Source organism: Ranitomeya variabilis, chromosome 3, assembly GCF_051348905.1.
Source record: "Ranitomeya variabilis isolate aRanVar5 chromosome 3, aRanVar5.hap1, whole genome shotgun sequence".
Taxonomy (NCBI): domain Eukaryota; kingdom Metazoa; phylum Chordata; class Amphibia; order Anura; family Dendrobatidae; genus Ranitomeya; species Ranitomeya variabilis.
Genome location: NC_135234.1, coordinates 5,834,445 through 5,859,911, shown reverse-complemented (window position 1 = coordinate 5,859,911; position 25,467 = coordinate 5,834,445).

The window sequence follows — 25,467 nt, the reverse complement described above, 5'->3', positions numbered from 1 at the left end:
CCACATCACACAATCCCGCCCCCCCACCACATCACCACACATAATCCCGCCCCCCACCACATCATCACACATAATCCCGCCCCCCACATCACCACACACAATCTCACCCCCCACCACATCACCACACATAGTCCCGCCCCCCTCCACATCACCACACATAACCCTGCCCCCCAACACATCACCACACATAATCCCGCCCCCCACCACATTACCACAGATAATACCGCCCCCCACCACATTACCACAGATAATCCCGCTTCCCCACCACATTACCACAGATAATCCTGCCCCCACCACACATAATTCCGCCCCCCACCACATTACCACACAAAATCCCGCCCCCCCCACCACATTACCACAGATAATCCCGCCCCCACCACATTACCACAGATAATCCCTCCCCCACATTACCACACATAATCCCGTCCCACCACATCACCACACATAATCCCGCCCCCCCACCCTATTACCACACATAATCCTGCCCCCCCACCCTATTACCACACCTGCCCCCCCACCACATCAGACATAATCCCGCCCCCACATCACACATAATCCGGCCCCCCTACCACATCACCACACAAATACCCCCATCACCACATCACCACACATAATCCCGCCCCCACCACATCACCACACATAATCCCGCCCCCCACCACATCACCACTGTTGTGAATTCTGCTTTTGGGTTCCCTCCGGTGGTAGTAGGTGGTAATGCAGTTGCCCCTGAGTTGCAGTCCTGGTCAGATGTGTCTGCTAATTGCAGTTCTGACTGGGGTATTTAGGTGTGCAGGATTCATTAGTCCTTGCCAGTTGCCAATTGTTGTTGGGAGGTGTTGGACCTCTGCCTGGTTCCTCCTGTCATTCTGCCAAATCAGCAAAGATAAGTGTCTGTTTTTTTTTTCCTGTGACACACTTGCTGTGTGCTTCACAATTCAGTGCTATTCCTTGTGTTTTCTTGTCCAGCTTAGATTGTGTCAGTATTTTCTCAGTCTTGTTGGATTCTCTGGAGTGGCAGATATACATTCCATGTCTTTAGTTAGATTGTGGAACTTTTTGTATTTTCTGTTGTGGATATTTTTGGAAGGGTTTTAATACTGACCACCTAGTAATCTGTCCTATCCTTTCCTATTTAGCTAGAGTGGCCTCTTTTGCTAAATCCTGTTTTCTACCTGCGTGTGTCTATTCTTCTCCTACTCACAGTCATTATTCGTGGGGGGCTGCCTATCCTTTGGGGGTCTGCTCTGAGGCAAGATAGCATTCCTATTTCCATCTATAGGGGTATTTAGTCCTCCGGCTGTGTCGAGGTGTCTAGGGTTTGTTAGGCACACCCCACGGCTACTTCTAGTTGCGGTGTTAGTTCAGGATTTGCGGTCAGTACAGGTTCCACCGACTCCAGAGAAAGTTTTCATGCGGCTCCAAGGTCACCGGACCATAACACACCACACATAATCCCACCCCCCCACCACATCACCACATAATCCCGCCCCCCACCACATCACCATACATAATCCCGCCCCCACATCACTACACATAATTCCGTCCCCCACCACATCACCACAGATAATCCCGCCCCACCACATTGCCACACATAATCCCGCCCCCCCACCACATTGCCACACATAATCCTGCCCCCCCACATTGCCACACATAATCCCGCCCCCCCACATCACCACACATAATCCCACCCCCCACTACATCACCACACATAATCCCGCCCCCCACCACATCACCACACATAATCCCGCCCCCCCACCACATCACCACACAATCCCGGCCCCCCACCCCTTTACCACACATAATCCCGCCCCCCATCACATCACCACACATAATCCCTCCCCTCCACCACATCACTACACATAATCTCGCCCCCCACCACATTACCCCAGATAATCCCACCCCCCACCACATTACCACACATAATCCCGCCCCTCACCACATTACCACAGATAATCCTGCCCCCCACCACATTACCAGATAATCCTGCCCCCCCACCAAATTACCACACATAATCCCGCCCCTCACATTACCACACATAATCCCGCCCCCCCCACATTACCACACGAGGCTCCGTCCCCACACATTGCCACACGAGGCTCCGTCCCCCCACATTACCACACGCAGCTCCGTCCCCACACATTACCACACGAGGCTCTGTTCCCACACATTACCACACGAGGCTTCGTTCCCACACATTACCACACGAGGCTCCATCCCCACACATTACCATACGAGGCTCCGTCCACACACATTACCACACGAGGCTCCGTCCCCACACATTACCACACGAGGCTCCATCCCCACACATTACCATACGAGGCTCCGTCCACACACATTACCACACGAGGCTCCGTCCCCACACATTACCACACGAGGCTCCATTCCCCCACATTACCACACGCAGCTCCGTCCCCACACATTACCACACGAGGCTACATTCCCACACATTACCACACGAGGCTCCTGAGCGTGCCGAGCGTTAGCTGTCTGGAAACAGCTAGTATAATATACAGGAGGTAGAATCAGAGCGGGGAGTATATAATGTACAGGAGGTAGAATCAGAGCGGGGAGTATATAATATACAGGAGGTAGAATCAGAGCGGGGAGTATATAATATACAGGAGGTAGAATCAGAGCGGGGAGTATATAATATACAGGAGGTAGAATCAGAGCGGGGAGTATATAATGTACAGGAGGTAGAATCAGAGTGGGGAGTATATAATGTACAGGAGGTAGAATCAGAGTGGGGAGTATATAATGTACAGGAGGTAGAATCAGAGCTGGGAGTATATAATGTACATGAGGTAGAATCAGAGCGGGGAGTATATAATGTACAGGACGTAGAATCAGAGCTGGGAGTATATAATGTACATGAAGTAGAATCAGAGCGGGGAGTATATAATGTACATGATGTAGAATCAGAGCTGGGAGTATATAATATACAGGAGGTAGAATCAGAGCGGGGAGTATATACACTGTGTTCCAAATTATTATGCAAATTGAATTTAAGTGTCAAAGATTTAATTGTTTTGTTTTTCAAATAAACTCGTGGATGGTATGGTGTCTCAGGGCTCAATGGATCACTGAAATCAATCTTAAACACATGTGATAATTGGTTTTCCAGGTGATTCTAATTAAAGGAAAACTACTTAAAAATGATGTTCCACATTATTAAGCAGGTCACAGTTTTCAAGTAACATTGGAAAGAAAAAGGATCTCTCTGCTGCTGAAAAGCATCAAATAGTGCAATGCCTTGGTGGAGGGATGAAAACATTAGAAATTTCCCGAAAACTTAAGAGTGAGCATCATACTGTTAAGAGATTTGTGGCTGTATCTGAGCACAGATGTGTTTGTGCTGATAAAGGCATAATGAGGAAGGTTTCTGCCAGGCAAGTTCATCGGATTAAGAGAGCAGCTGCTAAAAAGCCATTACAAAGCTGCAAACAGTTATTTGAAGCTGCTGGTGCCTCTGGAGTCCCTCGAACCTCAAGGTGTAGGATCCTATAAAGGCTTGCTGTGGTGCATAAACCTACTATTCGGCCACCCTTAAACAGTGTTCACAAGCAGAAATGGTTGCATTGGGCCCACACATACATGAAGACTAATTTCCAGTCTTGTTTACTGATAAGTGTTGAGCAACCCTGGATGGTCCAGATGGATGGAGTAGTGGAAGGTTGGTGGATGGCCACCATGTCCCAACAATGCTGCGACGTCAGCAAGGAGGTGGAGGAGTCATGTTTTGGGCCGGAATCATGGAGAAACAGCTGGTAGGGCCCTTTAAAGTTCCTGAAGGTCTGAAAATGACCTCTGCAAAGTATATAGAGTTTCTGATTGACAACTTTCCTCCATGGTATAAAAAGCAGAAACGTGCCTTCAGGAGCAAAATCATCTTCATGCTGACAATGCACCATCTCATGCTGCAAAGAATACCTCTGAGTCATTGGCTGCTATTGGCATAAAAGGAGATAAACTCATAGTGTGGCCACCATCTGTCACGGGGATACAAGGAGGGCGAGAGCTAATAACCCAGGCCCCTGCAATTTCCCTCAGACTAGGGAAACCCTGTCTGACCCTCTACCTGAAGTTTACACTGAAGGTGTGCATGTTCAGGCCTCCACCCTCACCCTGACTCCTGATTCAGCCCTAGACTGAACACCACCGTGCACCACCCAGTGAATGCAATAGACCAATACCCACAGTTATAACAAACAAGGATAAAGGAAAATATACACCACGCCGCAGTCAATCAGGAATACACTATAAAGGTGCAGGGCAAAATAAATACAAATATAGGAAGGAGTAAATAAGACAAAGGAAAATACACCACCAGCAACGATTCTCCAACAACCAGCTCTCCACTCCGGACCGAGAGAACTACGGATAAGACAGAAGCTATAATCGGCGACGCCCAAAGATCAGGAGAACCATTTAAAGGAAATGGGCATGGCCCAGCTTCCAATCCGAGGATCAGATAAATTAACCCCGGAGCAGCCAGACGAAAACTAGCCGACGCCAATGAGCAAACAGTGGTCAAACGCGGAATTACCGCTGTCTGTCAGACGACCTGGTCTGAACAGTGTCCGACATGACAGTACCCCGCCTTCTACGAGGGACCCCAGGGCCCTCACGGCTTATAGGACCCGGCTTGTCCGGATGGCGACGATGAAAACACCTGACCAGCCGATCCGCATGAATGTCCGAGGCTGGTACCCAGGACCTCTCCTCAGGCCCATAACCACGCCAGTGTACCAAATATTGTAAAGTGCGGCGCACCACACGAGAGTCAACCACTCTGGAGACTTCAAATTCTAGGTTACCATCCACCAAGACTGGAGGTGGCATAGGCGCCGCGTCCACAGAACCCACCACCTTCTTAAGAAGAGACCTGTGGAAAACGTGTATTTTATACACCGTAGGGAGCTCCAGTCGGTATGCTACTGGGTTAATGACGGCGGTGACCCTAAATGGACCAATAAACCGTAGACCCAATTTAAGGGATGGTATCTTGAGTTATGTTTTTTGTGGATAACCACACACAGTCATCCACACTCAGGTCCGGACCTGGCACACGCCTACTGTCAGCCACACGTTTGTACCTAGCACCCACACTCAACAGGCGCTGTTTCACTCTCCTCCAGACTGATGACAATTGTGTTCCTAACTGGTCTTCCTCCGGAACGCCGGAAGAGCCTCTCTGACTCAACGTACAAAACTGAGGATGTAGCCCGTAAACACAAAAAAACGGAGACTCCCCAGACGACTCCTGGCGGTGATTATTGATGGCAAACTCAGCCAAAGGAAGAAAGGTAGACCACTCCTCCTGGTTATCAGAGACAAAGCAGAGCAAGTACTGCTCCAAATTTTGGTTCATACGCTCGGTCTGACCATTTGACTGGGGATGAAACGCAGACGAATGAGACAACTTGATCCCCAGCCGTGAGCAAAATGCTTTCCAAAATTTTGCTACAAACTGAGTACCCCTATCTGACACGATGTCAGACAGAACTCCATGAAGCCTGACCACCTCCTGCACAAACACCTGAGCAAGAGTCTTAGCGTTAGGTAAAGAAGGCAAAGACACAAAGTGCGACATTTTTGAAAACCGATCCACAATCACCAAAATGACCGTGTTCCCAGCTGAGGGAGGCAAATCAGTGATGAAATCCATGGAGATGTCTGTCCATGGCTTACTAGGTACCTCCAGAGGAAGTAGTGTGCCAACAGGACGGGAGCGGGGCATCTTCGCCCTAGCGCACGTGGTGCAAGCTGACACATGAGACCACGTCCTGTCGGATTTTGGGCCACCAAAACCGACGTGACACCAACTCCAAAGTACCTCTAACCCCTGGGTGGCCAGCCAGGACAGTATCATGATGCTCCGCCAACACCTTTAGGCGGAGATGAAGCGGTACAAAAGATTTGTTGATGGGAAGCTCAGATGGTACCTCCTCCTGAGCCTCGGCAATCTCAGCCTCAACCTCGGTAGTCAGGGCTGAAACCACAACACCCTTTTGGAGAATGGGTACTGTGTCTTCCCGAGGTTCTCCCCCCGGAAAACACCTGGACAGAGCATCCGCCTTAGTGTTTTTAGACCCTGGTCTGTAAGTGACAACAAAGTTGAACCGCGTGAAAAACAATGCCCAGCGAGCCTGCCTGGGAGACAGACGCTTGGCAGACTCCAAATACAGCAGATTCTTATGGTCGGTAATAACAGTGACCTGATGTTCCGACCCCTCCAAGAAGTGTCGCCATTCCTCAAAGGCCAACTTAATAGCCAACAACTCCCTGTTGCCGATATCGTAGTTGCGTTCAGCGGACGACAGTTTTTTGGAGACATAGGCGCATGGACGCAAACCACTCAAGGATGAGCCTTGAGATAGTACCGCCCCCCACACCAACCTCAGACGCATCGACTTCCACGACAAAGGGTTTAGATACGTCTGGCTGCACAAGAATGGGGGCTGAAACAAAACTGTTCTTGAGAAATTCAAATGCGCGAACAGCAGCCTCAGGCCAAACGGAGAAATTGGTACCCTTTTTAGTCATGTCAGTTAGCGGTTTAGCAATGGTAGAAAAATCCTTGATAAATTTCCTATAGTAGTTAGAAAACCCAAGGAACCGCTGAAGTGCTTTCAGGTTATCAGGCCGTTCCCAATGCAGCACCGCTTGCACCTTAGCGGCGTCCATTTTAAAACCAGAAGCAGACACAATATAACCCAAGAAAGGCAACTCTTGAGCAAAAAATACACATTTCTCAAGTTTAGCATACAGCTTATTCTCTCTGAGAAGCTGTAACACCTGCCTGACATGATCTAAATGAGCATCACGGTCGCAAGAATATATGAGGATGTCATCTAGGTACACGATAACGAATTTCCCCAAAACATGCGAGAACACATCATTGATGAAATGTTGGAACACTGCAGGTGCGTTAGTTAACCCAAAAGGCATCACCAAATTTTGAAAATGACCCTCAGGGGTATTAAAAGCCATCTTCCACTCATCACCTTGACGGACTCTTATGAGGTTGTACGCCCCCCTGAGGTCAAGCTTGGTAAACCACTTAGCACCTGCCACCTGGTTGAACAAGTCAGGTATCAGTGGCATAGGGTATGGATCACGAACCGTAATCTGGTTCAACTCCCTGAAATCCAAACACGGGCGTAATCCGCCATCTTTCTTCTTCACGAAGAAGAACCCTGCTGCCACCGGCGAGGATGACGGCCTGATGTGCCCTTTGCTCAAACTTTCAGAAATGTAATCCTTGAGCGCTTGTCTCTCCGGACCGGAGATGTTGAACATCCTTGCTTTAGGCAACTTGGCCCCTGGTTTAAACCTGATAGAACAGTCATAGGAGAGGTGTGGCGGCAACACTGACCAACCCTTCTCAGAGAACACATCAGCATAATCCTGAAGTGACTCAGGAACGCTTGAAGTCACAGCGGACACACATGTGGCCAGGCAATTCTCCTGACAGAAATCACTCCACTGGATTATGTCCTGAGTTTTCCAGTCAATCACCGGGTTGTGTGTAGACAACCATGGAAAACCCAGAACCAATTGTGCCGGAAGACTCTTGAGCACCTTACATGTGACCTGCTCGAAATGAAGAACCCCAATGTGGAGTTTAACCTCAGCCACGAACTCAGTAATCTCCCCCTGTGGAAGAGGAGCAGAATTGATGGTGACCACACGGATAGGATGAGGCAGTTTTTCAATCTTAAAACCAGCAGTGCGCGCAAACTCCTCATCAATGAGATTTGTGGCGGAACCACTATCCACAAAAATAGTGATTGGTATCTCTCTGCCAGCGACAACAACTTTGGCAGGGAGCATGCACTGAGAAATCATCATGGAGGATATACATAAGCTCAGATTGGACTCCTCCACACCCTCTGAGCTCAGAAGTTTTCTGCCGTTGCGTTTTTCTTTAACAGCAGAGGACAGATATTAATAAAATGACCAGTTTTACCACAGAAAAAACAGGCTCCCTGCTTCCTAAGTACAGGGGTACGATTCTTAACATGTGACACCCCTGCGATTTGCATAGATTCCGTGGGCTCACCTGCAGCAACCTCACGTGAACCTAAACCTTCACCCACAGGCGGCGTCTCATGATTCCCCTGACGCAAACGGCGATCAATGCGGACAACAAGACTCATAGCGGAATCTAGTGAAGCAGGAGTCTCGTACATCAGGAGGGCTTTTTTTAACCCTATTAGAAACTCCATGAATAAAGTGACTCCGCAATGCTGGCTCATTCCACTGAGTCAACCGCCCAGCGCCGAAATTCAGAACAGTAATCCTCTGCGACACGCTCCCCCTGGCAAATAGTGCGTAACATAGATTCTGCTAGAGCCATTCTGTCTGGATCGTCGTAAATGTGTCCTAGAGCAGAAAAGAAACTCTCCACTGAGTTAAATGCAGCAGAATCAGACGGCAACGAAAATGCCCATGCTTGGGGATCCCCGCTTAATAATGACAACACCAGGCCCACACGTTGAGCCTCATTACCAGAGGAGATCGGGCGCATACGGAAATACAGTTTGCAAGCTTCACGAAAAGAAACAAATTTACTGCGTTCCCCAGCAAATTTTTCAGGCAAAGGAAACTTGGGCTCATTAACTCCTCCTGTCGCTCCAGCCTGTATATTAGATACTGCTAGTCCCTGTTGCTGCACTGCTCCCCTCAACTCAGTGATCTGTAGGGACAGCACCTCCAACTGGCGGGTTATGGAAGTCATGGGATCGAACCATGGCCTCGAATTATCTATCTTGTACATTACTTTCTAATAAGCCCATATCACACCCGGCAGGCACCTTCACATGGCAGCCACTGGCACATATCACTTGTATTCAGGGCTTGTACTCTGTGGTGCTTACTTCTGTACTGTGCATTATTGGAGGTTGTGCTGGGGGGAGGGGACATGGACAGTATTGCTGCGGCTTGTACAACCCTGTCGGCATCACACATGGCCTCCCATCCCTCCCTGCATTACACACCAACTTACTACTGCCGGCCATGCTCTGAGTTCTGTCTGCCTGCTCCATGCTGTGTGCCTCATGTCTCCTGCTTGCTCTGTGCAATGCATGCTTCCTGGCTGTGTGCTTAGGGGGGCGGCCCGTGTCATGATCTCCATGGCCAGAGAACTAGCATAAGCCTCAATAGGAACAAGCTCTTGGAAGATGTAACTATACTGACCATGAACTAAACCTACCGCATCATCTAGAAGTAGCCAGGTAGCATGTCCTACTTTTTATCCCTATATGCCCAGCGCCGGCCGGAGAACTAAATAATGCTAGCAGAGGGAAATATAAGACCTGACTCACCTCTAGAGAAATGCCCAAAAAGGAGACAGAGGCCCCCCACATATATTGGCGGTGATATGAGATGAAACAACAAACGCAGCAGGAAAATAGTTTTAGCAAATTTGAGGTCCGCTTTCTAGATAGCAGAAGACAGAAAGCATACTTTCATGGTCAGTAGAAAACCCTAACAAAACACATCCAGAAATTACTTTAGGACTCTGGCATTAACTCATAATACCAGAGTGGCAATTCCTGATCAACAAGAGCTTTCCAGACACAGTAACGAAACTGCAGCTGTGAACTGGAACCAAAATACAAAAACAAAACATGGACGAATGTCCAACTTATCTAGTAGATGTCTGGGAGCAGGAACAAGCACAGAGAGGCTTCTGATAACATTGTTGACCGGCAAGCATCTAACAGAGAAGCCAGGTTATATAGCGACACCCAGATCTAATCAGAACAGGTGAACAGGGAAGATGATGTCACAAGTTCAATTCCACCAGTAGCCACCGGGGGAGCCCAGAATCCAAATTCACAACAGTACCCCCCCCTCAAGGAGGGGGCACCGAACCCTCACCAGAACCACCAGGGCGATCAGGATGGGCCCTATGAAAGGCACGAACCAGATCAGAGGCATGAACATCAGATGCAGTGACCCAAGAATTATCCTCCTGGCCGTATCCCTTCCACTTGACCAGATACTGGAGTCTCCGTCTGGAAACACGGGAGTCTAGAATTTTTTCCACAACGTACTCCAACTCACCCTCAACCAACACCGGAGCAGGAGGCTCAACGGAAGGCACAACCGGTGCCTCATACCTGCGCAATAACGACCGATGAAAAACGTTATGAATAGAAAAGGATGCAGGGAGGTCCAAACGGAAGGAAACAGGGTTAAGAATCTCCAATATTTTATACGGACCGATGAACCGAGGCTTAAACTTAGGAGATGAGACCCTCATAGGGACAAAACGAGAAGACAACCACACCAAATCTCCAACACAAAGCCGAGGACCAACACGACGGTGACGGTTGGCAAAAAGCTGAGTCTTCTCCTGGGACAACTTTAAATTGTCCATCACCTGCCCCCAGATATGATGCAATCTCTCCACCACCGCATCCACTCCAGGACAATCCGAGGATTCCATCTGACCGGAGGAAAATCGAGGGTGGAACCCCGAATTACAGAAAAACGGGGACACCAAAGTGGCAGAGCTGGCCCGATTATTGAGGGCGAACTCCGCCAATGGCAAAAAAGCAACCCAATCATCCTGGTCAGCAGACACAAAACACCTCAGATATGTCTCCAGGGTCTGATTAGTCCGCTCGGTCTGGCCATTAGTCTGAGGGTGAAAAGCAGACGAAAAAGACAAATCTATGCCCATCCTAGCACAGAATGCCCGCCAAAATCTAGACACAAATTGGGTTCCTCTGTCAGAAACGATATTCTCAGGAATACCATGCAAACGAACAACATTTTGAAAAAACAGGGGCACCAACTCGGAAGAAGAAGGCAATTTGGGCAGGGGAACCAAATGGACCATCTTAGAAAAACGGTCACACACCACCCAGATGACAGACATCTTCTGAGAAACAGGCAGATCTGAAATAAAATCCATCGAGATGTGTGTCCAAGGCCTCTTAGGAATAGGCAAGGGCAACAATAATCCACTAGCCCGAGAACAACAAGGCTTGGCCCGAGCACAAACGTCACAAGACTGCACAAAGCCTCGCACATCTCGTGACAGGGAAGGCCACCAGAAGGATCTTGCCACCAAATCCCTGGTACCAAAAATTCCAGGATGACCTGCCAATGCAGAAGAATGTACCTCAGAGATGACTCTACTGGTCCAATCATCAGGAACAAACAACCTATCAGGCGGACAACGATCCGGTCTATCCGCCTGAAACTCCTGCAAGGCCCGCCGCAGGTCTGGAGAAACGGCTGACAAGATAACTCCCTCCTTAAGAATACCTGTGGGGTCAGAGTTGCCGGGTGAATCAGGCTCAAAACTCCTAGAAAGGGCATCCGCCTTAACATTCTTAGAACCCGGTAGGTACGATACCACAAAATAAAACCGAGAGAAAAATAATGACCAGCGCGCCTGTCTAGGATTCAGGCGCCTGGCGGTCTCAAGATAGATCAAATTTTTGTGGTCAGTCAATACCACCACCTGATGTCTGGCCCCCTCGAGCCAATGGCGCCACTCCTCAAACGCCCACTTCATGGCCAAAAGCTCCCGATTCCCAACATCATAATTCCGCTCAGCGGGCGAAAATTTACGGGAAAAGAAGGCACAAGGCCTCATCACGGCGCAGTCAGAACTTTTCTGCGACAACACTGCCCCAGCCCCGATCTCAGAAGCGTCGACCTCAACCTGAAAAGGAAGAGTCACATCAGGCTGACGCAACACAGGGGCAGAAGAAAAACGGCGCTTAAGCTCCTGAAAGGCCTCCACAGCATCAGGGGACCAATTAGCAACATCAGCACCCTGTCTAGTCAAATCGGTCAATGGCTTAACGACATCCGAAAAACCAGAAATAAATCGACGATAAAAGTTGGCAAAGCCCAAAAATTTCTGAAGACTTTTAAGAGAAGAGGGCTGCGTCCAATCACAAATAGCTTGAACCTTGACAGGATCCATCTCAATGGAAGAGGGAGAAAAAATATATCCCAAAAAGGAAATTCTCTGAACCCCAAAAACGCACTTAGAACCCTTGACACACAGAGAATTAGACCGCAAAACCTGAAAAACCCTCTTAACTTGCCGGACATGAGAGTCCCAATCATCCGAAAAAATCAGAATATCATCCAGATACACTATCATAAATTTATCCAAAAAATCGCGGAAAATATCATGCATAAAGGACTGGAAGACTGAAGGGGCATTAGAAAGACCAAAAGGCATCACCAAATACTCAAAGTGGCCCTCGGGCGTATTAAATGCGGTTTTCCACTCATCCCCCTGCCTGATCCGCACCAAATTATACGCCCCACGGAGATCAATCTTAGAGAACCACTTGGCCCCCTTTATGCGAGCAAACAAATCAGTCAGCAACGGCAATGGGTATTGATATTTAACCGTGATTTTATTCAAAAGCCGATAATCAATACATGGTCTCAAAGAGCCGTCTTTTTTTGACACAAAGAAAAAACCGGCTCCTAAGGGAGATGACGATGGACGAATATGTCCCTTTTCCAAGGACTCCTTTATATATTCTCGCATAGCAGTATGTTCAGGCACAGACAGATTAAATAAACGACCCTTTGGGTATTTACTACCCGGAATTAAATCTATAGCACAATCGCACTCACGGTGCGGAGGTAGTGAACCCAGCTTGGGTTCTTCAAAGACGTCACGATAATCAGACAGGAACTCAGGGATTTCAGAGGGAATAGATGATGAAATGGACACCAAAGGTACGTCCCCATGAGTCCCCTTACATCCCCAGCTCAACACAGACATAGCTCTCCAGTCGAGGACTGGGTTGTGAGACTGCAGCCATGGCAATCCCAGCACCAAATCATCATGTAGATTATACAGCACCAGAAAACGAATAGTCTCCTGGTGATCCGGATTAATACACATAGTCACTTGTGTCCAGTATTGTGGTTTATTATTAGCCAATGGGGTGGAGTCAATCCCCTTCAGAGGAATAAGAGTCTCCAAAGGCTCTAAATCATACCCACAACGATTGGCAAAGGACCAATCCATAAGACTCAAAGCGGCGCCAGAGTCGATATAGGCGTCCGTAGTAATAGATGACAAAGAGCAAATCAGGGTCACAGACAAAATAAATTTAGACTGTAAAGTGCCAATGGGAACGGATTTATCAAGCTTTTTAGTACGCTTAAAGCATGCTGATATAACATGAGTAGAATCCCCACAATAGAAACACAACCCATTTTTCCGTCTAAAATTCTGCCGCTCGCTTCTGGACAGAATTCTATCACACTGCATGTTTTCTGGCGTCTTCTCAGTGGACACCGCCAGATGGTGCACTGGTTTGCGCTCCCGCAGACGCCTATCGATCTGAATGGCCATTGTCATGGACTCATTCAGACTTGCAGGCACAGGGAACCCCACCATAACATCCTTAATGGCATCAGAAAGACCCTCTCTGAAAGTAGCCGCCAAGGCACACTCATTCCACTGAGTAAGCACAGACCATTTACGGAATTTTTGGCAGTAAATTTCAGCTTCATCTTGCCCCTGCGATAGGGACATCAAAGTTTTTTCTGCCTGAAGTTCCAAATGAGGTTCCTCATACAGCAAGCCCAAGGCCAGAAAAAACGCATCCACATTGCGCAACGCAGGATCCCCTGGTGCCAATGCAAAAGCCCAATCTTGAGGGTCGCCGCGGAGCAAGGAAATCACAATCCCAACCTGCTGTGCAGGGTCTCCAGCAGAACGAGATTTCAGGGACAAAAATAACTTACAATTATTTCTAAAATTCTGAAAGCTAGATCTATTCCCTGAGAAGAATTCCGGCAAAGGAATTCTCGGCTCTGATACCGGAGCATGAACAACAAAATCTTGCAAACTTTGTACTTTCGTGGCGAGATTATTCAAACCTGCAGTTACACTCCTACTAGAGAAAAAAAAAAAAAAAAAAAAAAAAATTTTCAGCAGACTTCTTATTTCTCTCCTTTCTCAGCCAAGGATTTTAACCCTTTAGTGGGCCGGTCAAACTGTCATGATCTCCATGGCCAGAGAACTAGCATAAGCCTCAATAGGAACAAGCTCTTGGAAGATGTAACTATACTGACCATGAACTAAACCTACCGCATCATCTAGAAGTAGCCAGGTAGCATGTCCTACTTTTTATCCCTATATGCCCAGCGCCGGCCGGAGAACTAAATAATGCTAGCAGAGGGAAATATAAGACCTGACTCACCTCTAGAGAAATGCCCAAAAAGGAGACAGAGGCCCCCCACATATATTGGCGGTGATATGAGATGAAACAACAAACGCAGCAGGAAAATAGTTTTAGCAAATTTGAGGTCCGCTTTCTAGATAGCAGAAGACAGAAAGCATACTTTCATGGTCAGTAGAAAACCCTAACAAAACACATCCAGAAATTACTTTAGGACTCTGGCATTAACTCATAATACCAGAGTGGCAATTCCTGATCAACAAGAGCTTTCCAGACACAGTAACGAAACTGCAGCTGTGAACTGGAACCAAAATACAAAAACAAAACATGGACGAATGTCCAACTTATCTAGTAGATGTCTGGGAGCAGGAACAAGCACAGAGAGGCTTCTGATAACATTGTTGACCGGCAAGCATCTAACAGAGAAGCCAGGTTATATAGCGACACCCAGATCTAATCAGAACAGGTGAACAGGGAAGATGATGTCACAAGTTCAATTCCACCAGTAGCCACCGGGGGAGCCCAGAATCCAAATTCACAACAGGCCCGGCACTTCCTGGTTCTTATAGAGTCAGTGTGCACCTTCCTAAGGTGTCCCTCGCCAATTGCCTAGAGGCCTCTGGTACATAAGGCATTCCCAACCCTAGAGGAATGCCTGAGCAACTTTCTTCCTCTGTCAGTTTCTTGCTGCTGAGGTGCCAGGACTAGTGATGAGCGAATATACTCGTTACTCGAGATTTCCCGAGCACGCTCGAGTGACCTCTGAGTATTTTTTAGTGCTTGGAGATTTAGTTTTCATCTGTTAGCCAGCATAAGTACATGTGGGTGTTGCCTGGTTGCTAGGGAATCCCTACATGTAATCAGATGTAAATCATTCAGCTGAGGTGCGGAAAACTAAATCTCCAAGCACTAAAAAAATACTCGGAGGTCACCCGAGCGTGCTCGGGAAATCTCGAGTAACGAGTATATTCGCTCATCACTAGCCAGGACCCATCTCTATCCAGTGTTAGCCACCCAGTGGGGCGTCGTACCCGGCCTGTACCTAGTCCTATTCCTGTGTCCCAGTCTTGAGCCTTCCCTATCTCTCTGTGTGTTTCCTTGAGTTTACTCCTTCTGCTCTCAGCCCCGCCTCCTGTGACTTTGCTCTGCTTCCGGCTCCACACTCTGCGACTTTGCTTTACGGCACCGCTCTGCTCTCACTCTGCTGCTCTGCTCCTTGCCATTCTGCCCTGCTCCGCTCCTTGCGGTTCTGCCCTGCTCCGCTCCTTGCGGTTCTGCCCTGCTCCGCTCCTTGCGGTTCTGCCCTGCTCCGCTCCTTGCGGTTCTGCCCTGCTCCGCTCCTTGCGGTTCTGCCCTGCTCCGCTCCTTGCGGTTCTGCCCTGCTCTGCTCCTTGCGGTTCTGCCCTGCTCAGCTCCTTGCGGTTCTGCCCTGCTCCGCTCCTTGCGGTTCTGCCCTGCTCCGCTCCTTGCGGTTCTGCCCTGCTCCGCTTCTTGCGGTTCTGCCCTGCTCCGCTCCTTGCGGTTCTGCCCTGCTCCGCTTCTTGCGGTTCTGCCCTGCTCCGCTCCTTGCGGTTCTGCCCTGCTCCGCTTCTTGCGGTTCTGCCCTGCTCCGCTCCTTGCGGTTCTGCCCTGCTCCGCTTCTTGCGGTTCTGCCCTGCTCCGCTCCTTGCGGTTCTGCCTTGCTCCGTTCCTTACAGGCTTTTGTCCTTACTGTCTGCACAGGTCCCTAACTGTTCCCATATATCTCATACCCGACACCTTCCCGTGTTCCTGTGCCTTCCGAGTGAGTTCCTGTCCCTTCTGTCTCAGCTATGCCCGCCTGCCTGCCAGTGTCTCAGCCGTGATCACCTGCCTGCCTGTGTTCCGTCCCCCAGTGGGATCAGCTGCCACAACCAGACACCACCCTGGAGTGGTACCTGGCTGCTACCTGCCGCACAAGCCTGACCTCACCATCGGAGGCTCCAGTGAACACCAAGGTAGCTACTTAGTCACGCCCCTTCCAGAGTAGTCTGGTCTGTGGCACAGTGGGTCCACGATCCCCTCGTTTCGCCACCCAGTCAGGGCGTGAGCGTGACACGGCTCCTGAACATGTAGGATTGGGCTATTACAGCCAGTAGGATGGGAGCACATAGTTCATCACCAATAACAGGAATTAGACAAGGTTCACATGTCTGACATTCATAGTCTGAAACTATTAGAGTATGTGCACTCGTTGCAGATTTACTGCGGATCTGCAGTGTGTTCTTTCTGCACAGCAACGCTGCCGATCCACAAGCGATTTATAGTACAATGTAAATCAATGGAAAAAAAATGCTGTGCTAATGGTGCGGAAAATTCCGGAAAGAAAATGCAGCGGATTAAAAGAAGGAGCATGTCAATTCTTTGTGCGGATCTGCAGCGTTTCTGCACCCTTCCATAATAGAAATCCGCAGGGGTAAAAACGCATGAAATCCGCAGTAAATGCACAACAAAAACGCTCAAAATCCGCGCAGATTTTGACCTGCGTTTTCAATGTGTGCACACACCCTTATGGTACATATACATGAACAAGAGCACCAGAGGACCACAACATGGTGCACGCACCAGGGGGAGCAAGAGCTGCAACAAGTCGCCAGCACAAGTAGAGGAAAGCTGGCCCCCTAGCAAGGGCTACAACACGTTGCCGGCGCCCTAGCAAGGGCTGCAACACGTCGCCAGCACAATGGAAGCTGTCGCTTTAGCAAGGGCTGAAACACGTCGCCAGCACAAGGGAAGCTGGCGCTCTAGCAAGGGCTGCAACACTTCGCCGGCACAAGGGAAGCTGGCGCTCTAACAAGGGCTGCAACACGTCGCCGGCACAAGGGAAGCTGGTGCTCTAGCAAGGGCTGCAACACTTCGCCGGCACAAGGGAAGCTGGCGCTGTAGCAAGGGCTGCAACACTTCGCCGGCACAAGGGAAGCTGGCGCTCTAGCAAGGGCTGCAACACTTCGCCGGCACAAGGGAAGCTGGCGCTTTAGCAAGGGCTGAAACACTTCGCCGGCACAAGGGAAGCTGGCGCTTTAGCAAGGGCTGAAACACGTCGCCGGCACAAGGGAAGCTGGCGCTCTAGCAAGGGCTGCAACACGTTGCCGGCACAAGGGAAGCCGGCGCTCTGGCAAGGGCTGCAACACGTCGCCGGCACAAGGGAAGCTGGTGCTCTAGCAAGGGCTGCAACACTTCGCCGGCACAAGGGAAGCTGGCACTGTAGCAAGGGCTGCAACACTTCGCCGGCACAAGGGAAGCTGGCGCTCTAGCAAGGGCTGCAACACGTTGCCGGCACAAGGGAAGCCGGCGCTCTGGCAAGGGCTGCAACACGTCGCCGGCACAAGGGAAGCTGGTGCTCTAGCAAGGGCTGCAACACTTCGCCGGCACAAGGGAAGCTGGCACTGTAGCAAGGGCTGCAACACTTCGCCAGCACAAGGGAAGCTGGCACTGTAGCAAGGGCTGCAACACTTCGCCAGCACAAGGGAAGCTGGCGCTCTAGCAAGGGCTGCAACACGTCGCTGGTGCTCTAGCAAGGGGCACAAGGGAAGCTGGCGCTCTAGCAAGGGCTGCAATACTTCGCTGGCACAAGGGAAGCCGGCACCCTAGCAAGGGCTGCAACACGTTGCCGGCACAAGGGAAGTCTTTGTTCTATCAAGGGCTGCAACACGTCGCCGGCACAAGGAGAGGGAAGCCGGTGCTCTAGAGTACTCACTTTTGTAGTCACTGTGCATTGTTGACGTGGTGACAGGAAAACATGGACAGTAACTATGGGTGGTCCTGAATATGGAAGCCTTGGCTGTCACAACCTTTATGCCGGGAGCACACAGTATCACACAATAACACAGGGCCATGAATTAGGAAAGGTTCATATGTCTGACATGAATATTCGGAAACTATTACATATTTATATACATAAGAGGAGAGCAGGGGCCACAGTGCACTGCAGGGACATGAGCAGCAGGAGTCACGTTGCAGGAAGGCATTTTCCAGGCGTGCTGTACAGATAGATAGACATAGTGCCAGCATGGCCGCCTCATGTTTCGGGGTCACATCAGTACCGCAGTGACAGCTCCTGGGAGCCCGACGCTCTACACTCGTAACTCTGGACAAGGTTGTGATCCTCTGGAGGGCACACCACAGATCTCCTCTGCTCTGATCTCATTACATGAATTCACCTTTCACAGAAGGAGCTTTTAATTGTATTCGCATCTCGTTAGGAGATTGCCGCCTGGAGCAGACTCCCATGTCATGGCCCACAGTTGTTGTGTGCTCGGGCGGACATTGTGCCTTCTTGACTTCTGAGTGTTTCAATGATTTGCAAAAGGTAAAACTCATAATAGAATGCAGAAACAATTGATGCTGCAGATTTTAACATTTCTACCCAGGTAAATTTAGAAGCTGCAGATTTCCGTGATATGTAACTAATGCCCCCTTACTCTGCTTATACTGCTGCATTTGATCTTTAAGAAAATCCACAGAAAAAAAAAAAACACGTCTACCCCCAAATCATCAAGACCCTTCTTTTTCATGCCCTGTTTGAGGGGGCGGCTGGAGTGCGATGCATTGATTCACTGAGTGGTGCACAAGTCAGACAAGGTGCTGAGTGGCCTGAGGAACTGGCGCAAGATCTGGAAGGAAACCACTCCTGAATGTGACGAGCGGGGTCACAGCGCCCGGACTCTGCGCACAGTGTCAGAGCTGAGGGACAATGGCGCAGAAGCGTCGAATTGGAGCCACCATGGGACATTTGGGTATTTTCAGTCACAATAAACTGCTGTGAAAATCACGTGAAAAGTTGCAGTTTTTCAATATTATCTATTTTTCCTTAAATAACATTTCACCAGTTAAGACCAGAAAGTAGAGTTTTCCAAACCTCGTCCTTGAGGCCCCCAACACAGCACGGTTTCAGGGTCTCCTTACTATTGCACAGGTGAGCGATCCTGTGGCCATGACTGATGCCTTAATAATAACTCCATCACCTGTGGAATACTGAGGAGATCCTGAAAACATGACGTGTGGGGGCCGGAGGACTGGGCCTTGGGACGCCATAATGACCGGAGCGTTACCACATTGGTGCTTGGATGCAGATCTGAGCCGACCTTTTCTGCAATGTCTGAATATACCCGTCTCCAATTTATGAGTGAAATCCATTGCACATCTAGGAATAATCCACTGGGGGTTTTTTTTCGGACCATATGTGAAGTGGCTTTTTACAACCTCTGTCTGACACTGCAGATTCCAGCACGGCACATTATTATTATTATTATTTATTGTTATAGCGCCATTTATTCCATGGCGCTGTACATGTGAGGAGGGGTATACATAATAACAAGTACAATAATCTTGAACAATACAAGTCATAACTGGTACAGTAGGAGAGGACCCTGCCCGCGAGGGCTCACAATCTACAAGGGATGGGTGAGAATACAGTAGGTGAGGGTAGAGCTGGTCATGCAGCGGTTTGGTCGATCGGTGGTTACTGCAGATGGCTTCCTTTACATAGTGCGAGCGTATCACAAAACCTGGCGTCTCGCCCCAATAGGGTGTGATAGCAGCCAGTGCAGTGTGTGAGCTGGTAAGGCTACTTTCACACTAGTGTCGTTTTGAATACGTCGCAATGCGTCGTTTAGGAGAAAAAAATCCTGCAAAGTTGTCTGCAGGATGCGTTTTTCCCCATAGACTTACATTAGCGACGCATTGCGACGTATGGCTACACGTCGCGTCCGTCGTGCGACGGATGCGTCGTGTTTTGGCGGGCCGTCGGCACAAAAAATGTTACATGTAACTTTTTTTGTGCGTCGTGTCCGCCATTTCCGACCGCGCATGCGCGGCCGGAACTCCGCCCCCTCCTCCCTGGACATTACAATGGGGCAGCGGATGCGTTGAAAAACTGCATCCTCTGCCCCCGTTGTACTACTTAACACACTGTCCATCGGTACGTTGTAGTGTGAAAGTTGCCTAAAGCGCAGGCTGCTGGATCAGTCGCCATACCCGTGGCCGGTCCACATCTCGCTCTCTGTGCTAGCACTGTAAGGCTACGTTCACATTAGCATCTTTGGGCGCAGCATCGTCGACGCAACCCAAAACGCAATACACAACGCAGCGTTTTTTGACGCATGCGGTCAACGCAGAACAACCCAATAAAAATTAATGTTTGACGCATGCGTCAAACAACGCGGGTCAACGCAGGCACCTGCGCCCTATGCGTTGTACATAGACAGTAATGTGTTTTTTTGGCGCATTTACGACGCAAGTGCGTTGCATGCGTTGTTTACCGGAAATTTGACGCAGGAAAAATGCAAAATGTAGCTTCGGCCACGCCCTGTCTGGTGCGCCCAAATGACGCATGCGTCATACAACGCTTGACAACGCATACCATGTTAAAGATGGGGGCGCATGACGTATGCGTCAGTATCCGTCGACGACGCTGCGCCCAAAGACGCTAATGTGAACGTAGCCTAAGACACGGATGAGTGAAAATCCATGTGTGACCTGTCCATGAGGAGCGGGCAGCATCGCAGCAATCAATTCTGCTCTACACTGCGCCCATTTCTTTGGGGATAATGTTACAGATTTATTGCAGATTATTTAAAATTCACTTTTTGGGATATTTTGATTTTTAAATCGCAGTTAATCTAGATTGTTTTCTCTGGTTTTGGAAACATTTTAAGAAGATCTGTAATTCCGATGACTTGTGGCTATAGGACAGACCGCTGTGTCTTCTCGACCTCTAAGGTAGGACTGCGCCCAGGAGTAAGATGATCAAGGCCGAGATCAGACGTCCATGAAACACTGTATCTGCATCTCCTGGCAGAAAACGCAGGTGCAGATTTGATGCAGTTTCTGTGCAGATTTTACCAGTGCAGATTTTTATGATGGAGGGGTGCAGAAACGCTGCAGAACTGCACAAAAGAAGCGACATGCACTTCTTTGAAATCTGCAGCGTTTCTGCTTAGATTTTTCTGCACCATGTGCACAGCTTTTTTTTTTTCACATTGATTTACATTGTACTGTAAATCACAGTGCAGGTCTGCAGCATTTCTGCAGCAGAAAAATCTGCTGCAGTTCTGCACCAATTCTGCACTAAATCTGCATCGTGTGCACATACAGGCCCACGACCTCAGGACTGACCGGGGGTCTCCTCACCAACTCCACAGCCGTATATGCCCGTGTGTAGAAATCACAGTCTGGACTCGGATCTTGGTTCACAGATGTCTGAATTCGGCCTACAATTGATGAAAACAGATCTTAATCTGAAACATTTGTTGGGCGAAAGTTATTAATGAGCAGCTGGCAGATAAAAAATGGCCATATTAGATTGTTTGCCGGTCATGATGGAATGTGAGGATTCCCACCGACCTTAGTCTGTGTATGGTGGGGTGCAAGCAAAAACCGCACCACTAGATATACAGACTGTTATATTTACAGAGCCGTCCTGGCACTGCACCCTCCCTGCAGTATTATACCTGTATTATATGGAGGCTGGATGATGTGCTGAGCCGAGCCGTCCTGGCACTGTGCACCCTCCCTGCAGTATTATACCTGTATTATATGGAGGCTGGATGATGTGCTGAGCCGAGCCGTCCTGGCACTGTGCACCCTCCCTGCAGTATTATACCTGTATTATATGGAGGCTGGATGATGTGCTGAGCCGAGCCGTCCTGGCACTGTGCACCCTCCCTGCAGTATTATACCTGTATTATATGGAGGCTGGATGATGTGCTGAGCCGAGCCGTCCTGGCACTGTGCACCCTCCCTGCAGTATTATACCTGTATTATATGGAGGCTGGATGATGTGCTGAGCCGAGCCGTCCTGGCACTGTGCACACTCCCTGCAGTATTATACCTGTATTATATGGAGGCTGGATGATGTGCTGAGCCGAGCCGTCCTGGCACTGTGCACACTCCCTGCAGTATTATACCTGTATTACGTGTCCACTTTCAAGATGGCCGGCGGTTTGGACAGAGCGGCAAACCCGCTCCGCCCTAACCCCCGCCCCCTTCTGTGACACGATGATGCCGGATGTGTACATTGCACACATCCGGCATCATCGCACCCCACACATAGGGCCCTGTGATATACCTTGCGGCGGCACAGCGTCGCCGCAAGGTACACGGACATGCTGCGATCTTAAAAGACGCGTAGCATGTCCGGAATCGCAGGGCCGCCGGGTGCGTGTTACCACCCATAGTGGAGACGGGATTTCATAAAATCCCCTCCACTATGCTGTAACATCTGGACGCTGCCTGTTTGACGTGGACACATACCCTAATATGGAGGCTGGATATAATGATGTGCTGAGCGGAGCCCTCCTGACACTGTGCAGACTTCCTGTAGTATTGTATGTGTAATGACTCTGTGAATGGGTGAGTTTGCATACAATGCATATTACCTCCCTACATCTGTTGAATCCTCTGTGTTTGTCTTTCTCACACAGCTTTGTCTTTTGCCCATGTTAGGAGGGTCCCAGCACTGTTCTCTGTATCAGGGCCTCATTATTGGGAGCACACAATGACAGGATCTTATACAGCATAAATAGTCAGGAAGCACAAATTATCAGAGGTATCGCCCTGATAAGTGACCCTGTTACACCAACAACATTCTGAAGATTAGATCACAGCTGAATTCAGACATTCATGAAGCACTGTTCAGTTAAGGACCAAAACTTCAGGACTTCTGGGGGTCTTTTAATCAAATTTAGTGTCCTTATCAACCTATGAGGCTGCCGAGTGAAGAAATCTGTCCGTACTTGGACCTTGCTTCAAGTCTGAATTCAGCCTAAAGTTCATGAAAATAGATTAAATCTTAACAAAGATTTCTCAAAACACATCCCATAGAGATCCATCTAGTCTGCCCTTATATTATTACCTCTGCTCCATCTAGTCTGCTCTTATATTATTACCTCTGCTCCATCTAGTCTGCTCTTATATTATTACCCTGCTCCATCTAGTCTGCCCTTATATTATTACCCTGCTCCATCTAGTCTGCTCTTATATTATTACCTCTGCTCCATCTAGTCTGCTCTTATATTATTACCTCTGCTCCATCTAGTCTGCTCTTATATTATTACCCTGCTCCATCTAGTCTGCTCTTATATTATTACCCTGCTCCATCTAGTCTGCCCTTATATTATTACCCTGCTCCATCTAGTCTGCTCTTATATTATTACCTCTGCTCCATCTAGTCTGCTCTTATATTATTACCCTGCTCCATCTAGTCTGCTCTTATATTATTACCTCTGCTCCATCTAGTCTGCTCTTATATTATTACCCTGCTCCATCTAGTCTGCTCTTATATTATTACCTCTGCTCCATCTAGTCTGCTCTTATATTATTACCCTGCTCCATCTAGTCTGCTCTTATATTATTACCTCTGCTCCATCTAGTCTGCCCTTATATTATTACCCTGCTCCATCTAGTCTGCCCTTATATTATTACCTCTGCTCCATCTAGTCTGCTCTTATATTATTACCCTGCTCCATCTAGTCTGCTCTTATATTATTACCTCTGCTCCATCTAGTCTGCTCTTATATTATTACCCTGCTCCATCTAGTCTGCCCTTATATTATTACCCTGCTCCATCTAGTCTGCTCTTATATTATTACCTCTGCTCCATCTAGTCTGCTCTTATATTATTACCTCTGCTCCATCTAGTCTGCCCTTATATTATTACCTCTGCTCCATCTAGTCTGCTCTTATATTATTACCTCTGCTCCATCTAGTCTGCTCTTATATTATTACCTCTGCTCCATCTAGTCTGCTCTTATATTATTACCCTGCTCCATCTAGTCTGCTCTTATATTATTACCCTGCTCCATCTAGTCTGCTCTTATATTATTACCTCTGCTCCATCTAGTCTGCCCTTATATTATTACCCTGCTCCATCTAGTCTGCTCTTATATTATTACCCTGCTCTATCTAGTCTGCTCTTATATTATTACCCTGCTCCATCTAGTCTGCCCTTATATTATTACCCTGCTCCATCTAGTCTGCTCTTATATTATTACCTCTGCTCCATCTAGTCTGCTCTTATATTATTACCCTGCTCCATCTAGTCTGCTCTTATATTATTACCTCTGCTCCATCTAGTCTGCTCTTATATTATTACCCTGCTCCATCTAGTCTGCTCTTATATTATTACCTCTGCTCCATCTAGTCTGCTCTTATATTATTACCTCTGCTCCATCTAGTCTGCCCTTATATTATTACCTCTGCTCCATCTAGTCTGCTCTTATATTATTACCTCTGCTCCATCTAGTCTGCTCTAATATTATTACCTCTGCTCCATCTAGTCTGCTCTTATATTATTACCTCTGCTCCATCTAGTCTGCCCTTATATTATTACCTCTGCTCCATCTAGTCTGCTCTTATATTATTACCTCTGCTCCATCTAGTCTGCTCTTATATTATTACCTCTGCTCCATCTAGTCTGCCCTTATATTATTACCTCTGCTCCATCTAGTCTGCCCTTATATTATTACCTCTGCTCCATCTAGTCTGCTCTTATATTATTACCTCTGCTCCATCTAGTCTGCTCTTATATTATTACCTCTGCTCCATATAGCTGCTCTTATATTATTACCTCTGCTCCATCTAGTCTGCCCTTATATTATTACCTCTGCTCCATCTAGTCTGCTCTTATATTATTACCTCTGCTCCATCTAGTCTGCTCTTATATTATTACCTCTGCTCCATCTAGTCTGCTCTTATATTATTACCTCTGCTCCATCTAGTCTGCTCTTATATTATTACCTCTGCTCCATATAGCTGCTCTTATATTATTACCTCTGCTCCATCTAGTCTGCCCTTATATTATTACCTCTGCTCCATCTAGTCTGCCCTTATATTATTACCTCTGCTCCATCTAGTCTGCTCTTATATTATTACCCTGCTCCATCTAGTCTGCTCTTATATTATTACCCTGCTCCATCTAGTCTGCTCTTATATTATTACCTCTGCTCCATCTAGTCTGCCCTTATATTATTACCTCTGCTCCATCTAGTCTGCCCTTATATTATTACCTCTGCTCCATCTAGTCTGCTCTTATATTATTACCTCTGCTCCATCTAGTCTGCCCTTATATTATTACCTCTGCTCCATCTAGTCTGCTCTTATATTATTACCCTGCTCCATCTAGTCTGCTCTTATATTATTACCCTGCTCCATCTAGTCTGCCCTTATATTATTACCCTGCTCCATCTAGTCTGCTCTTATATTATTACCTCTGCTCCATCTAGTCTGCTCTTATATTATTACCTCTGCTCCATCTAGTCTG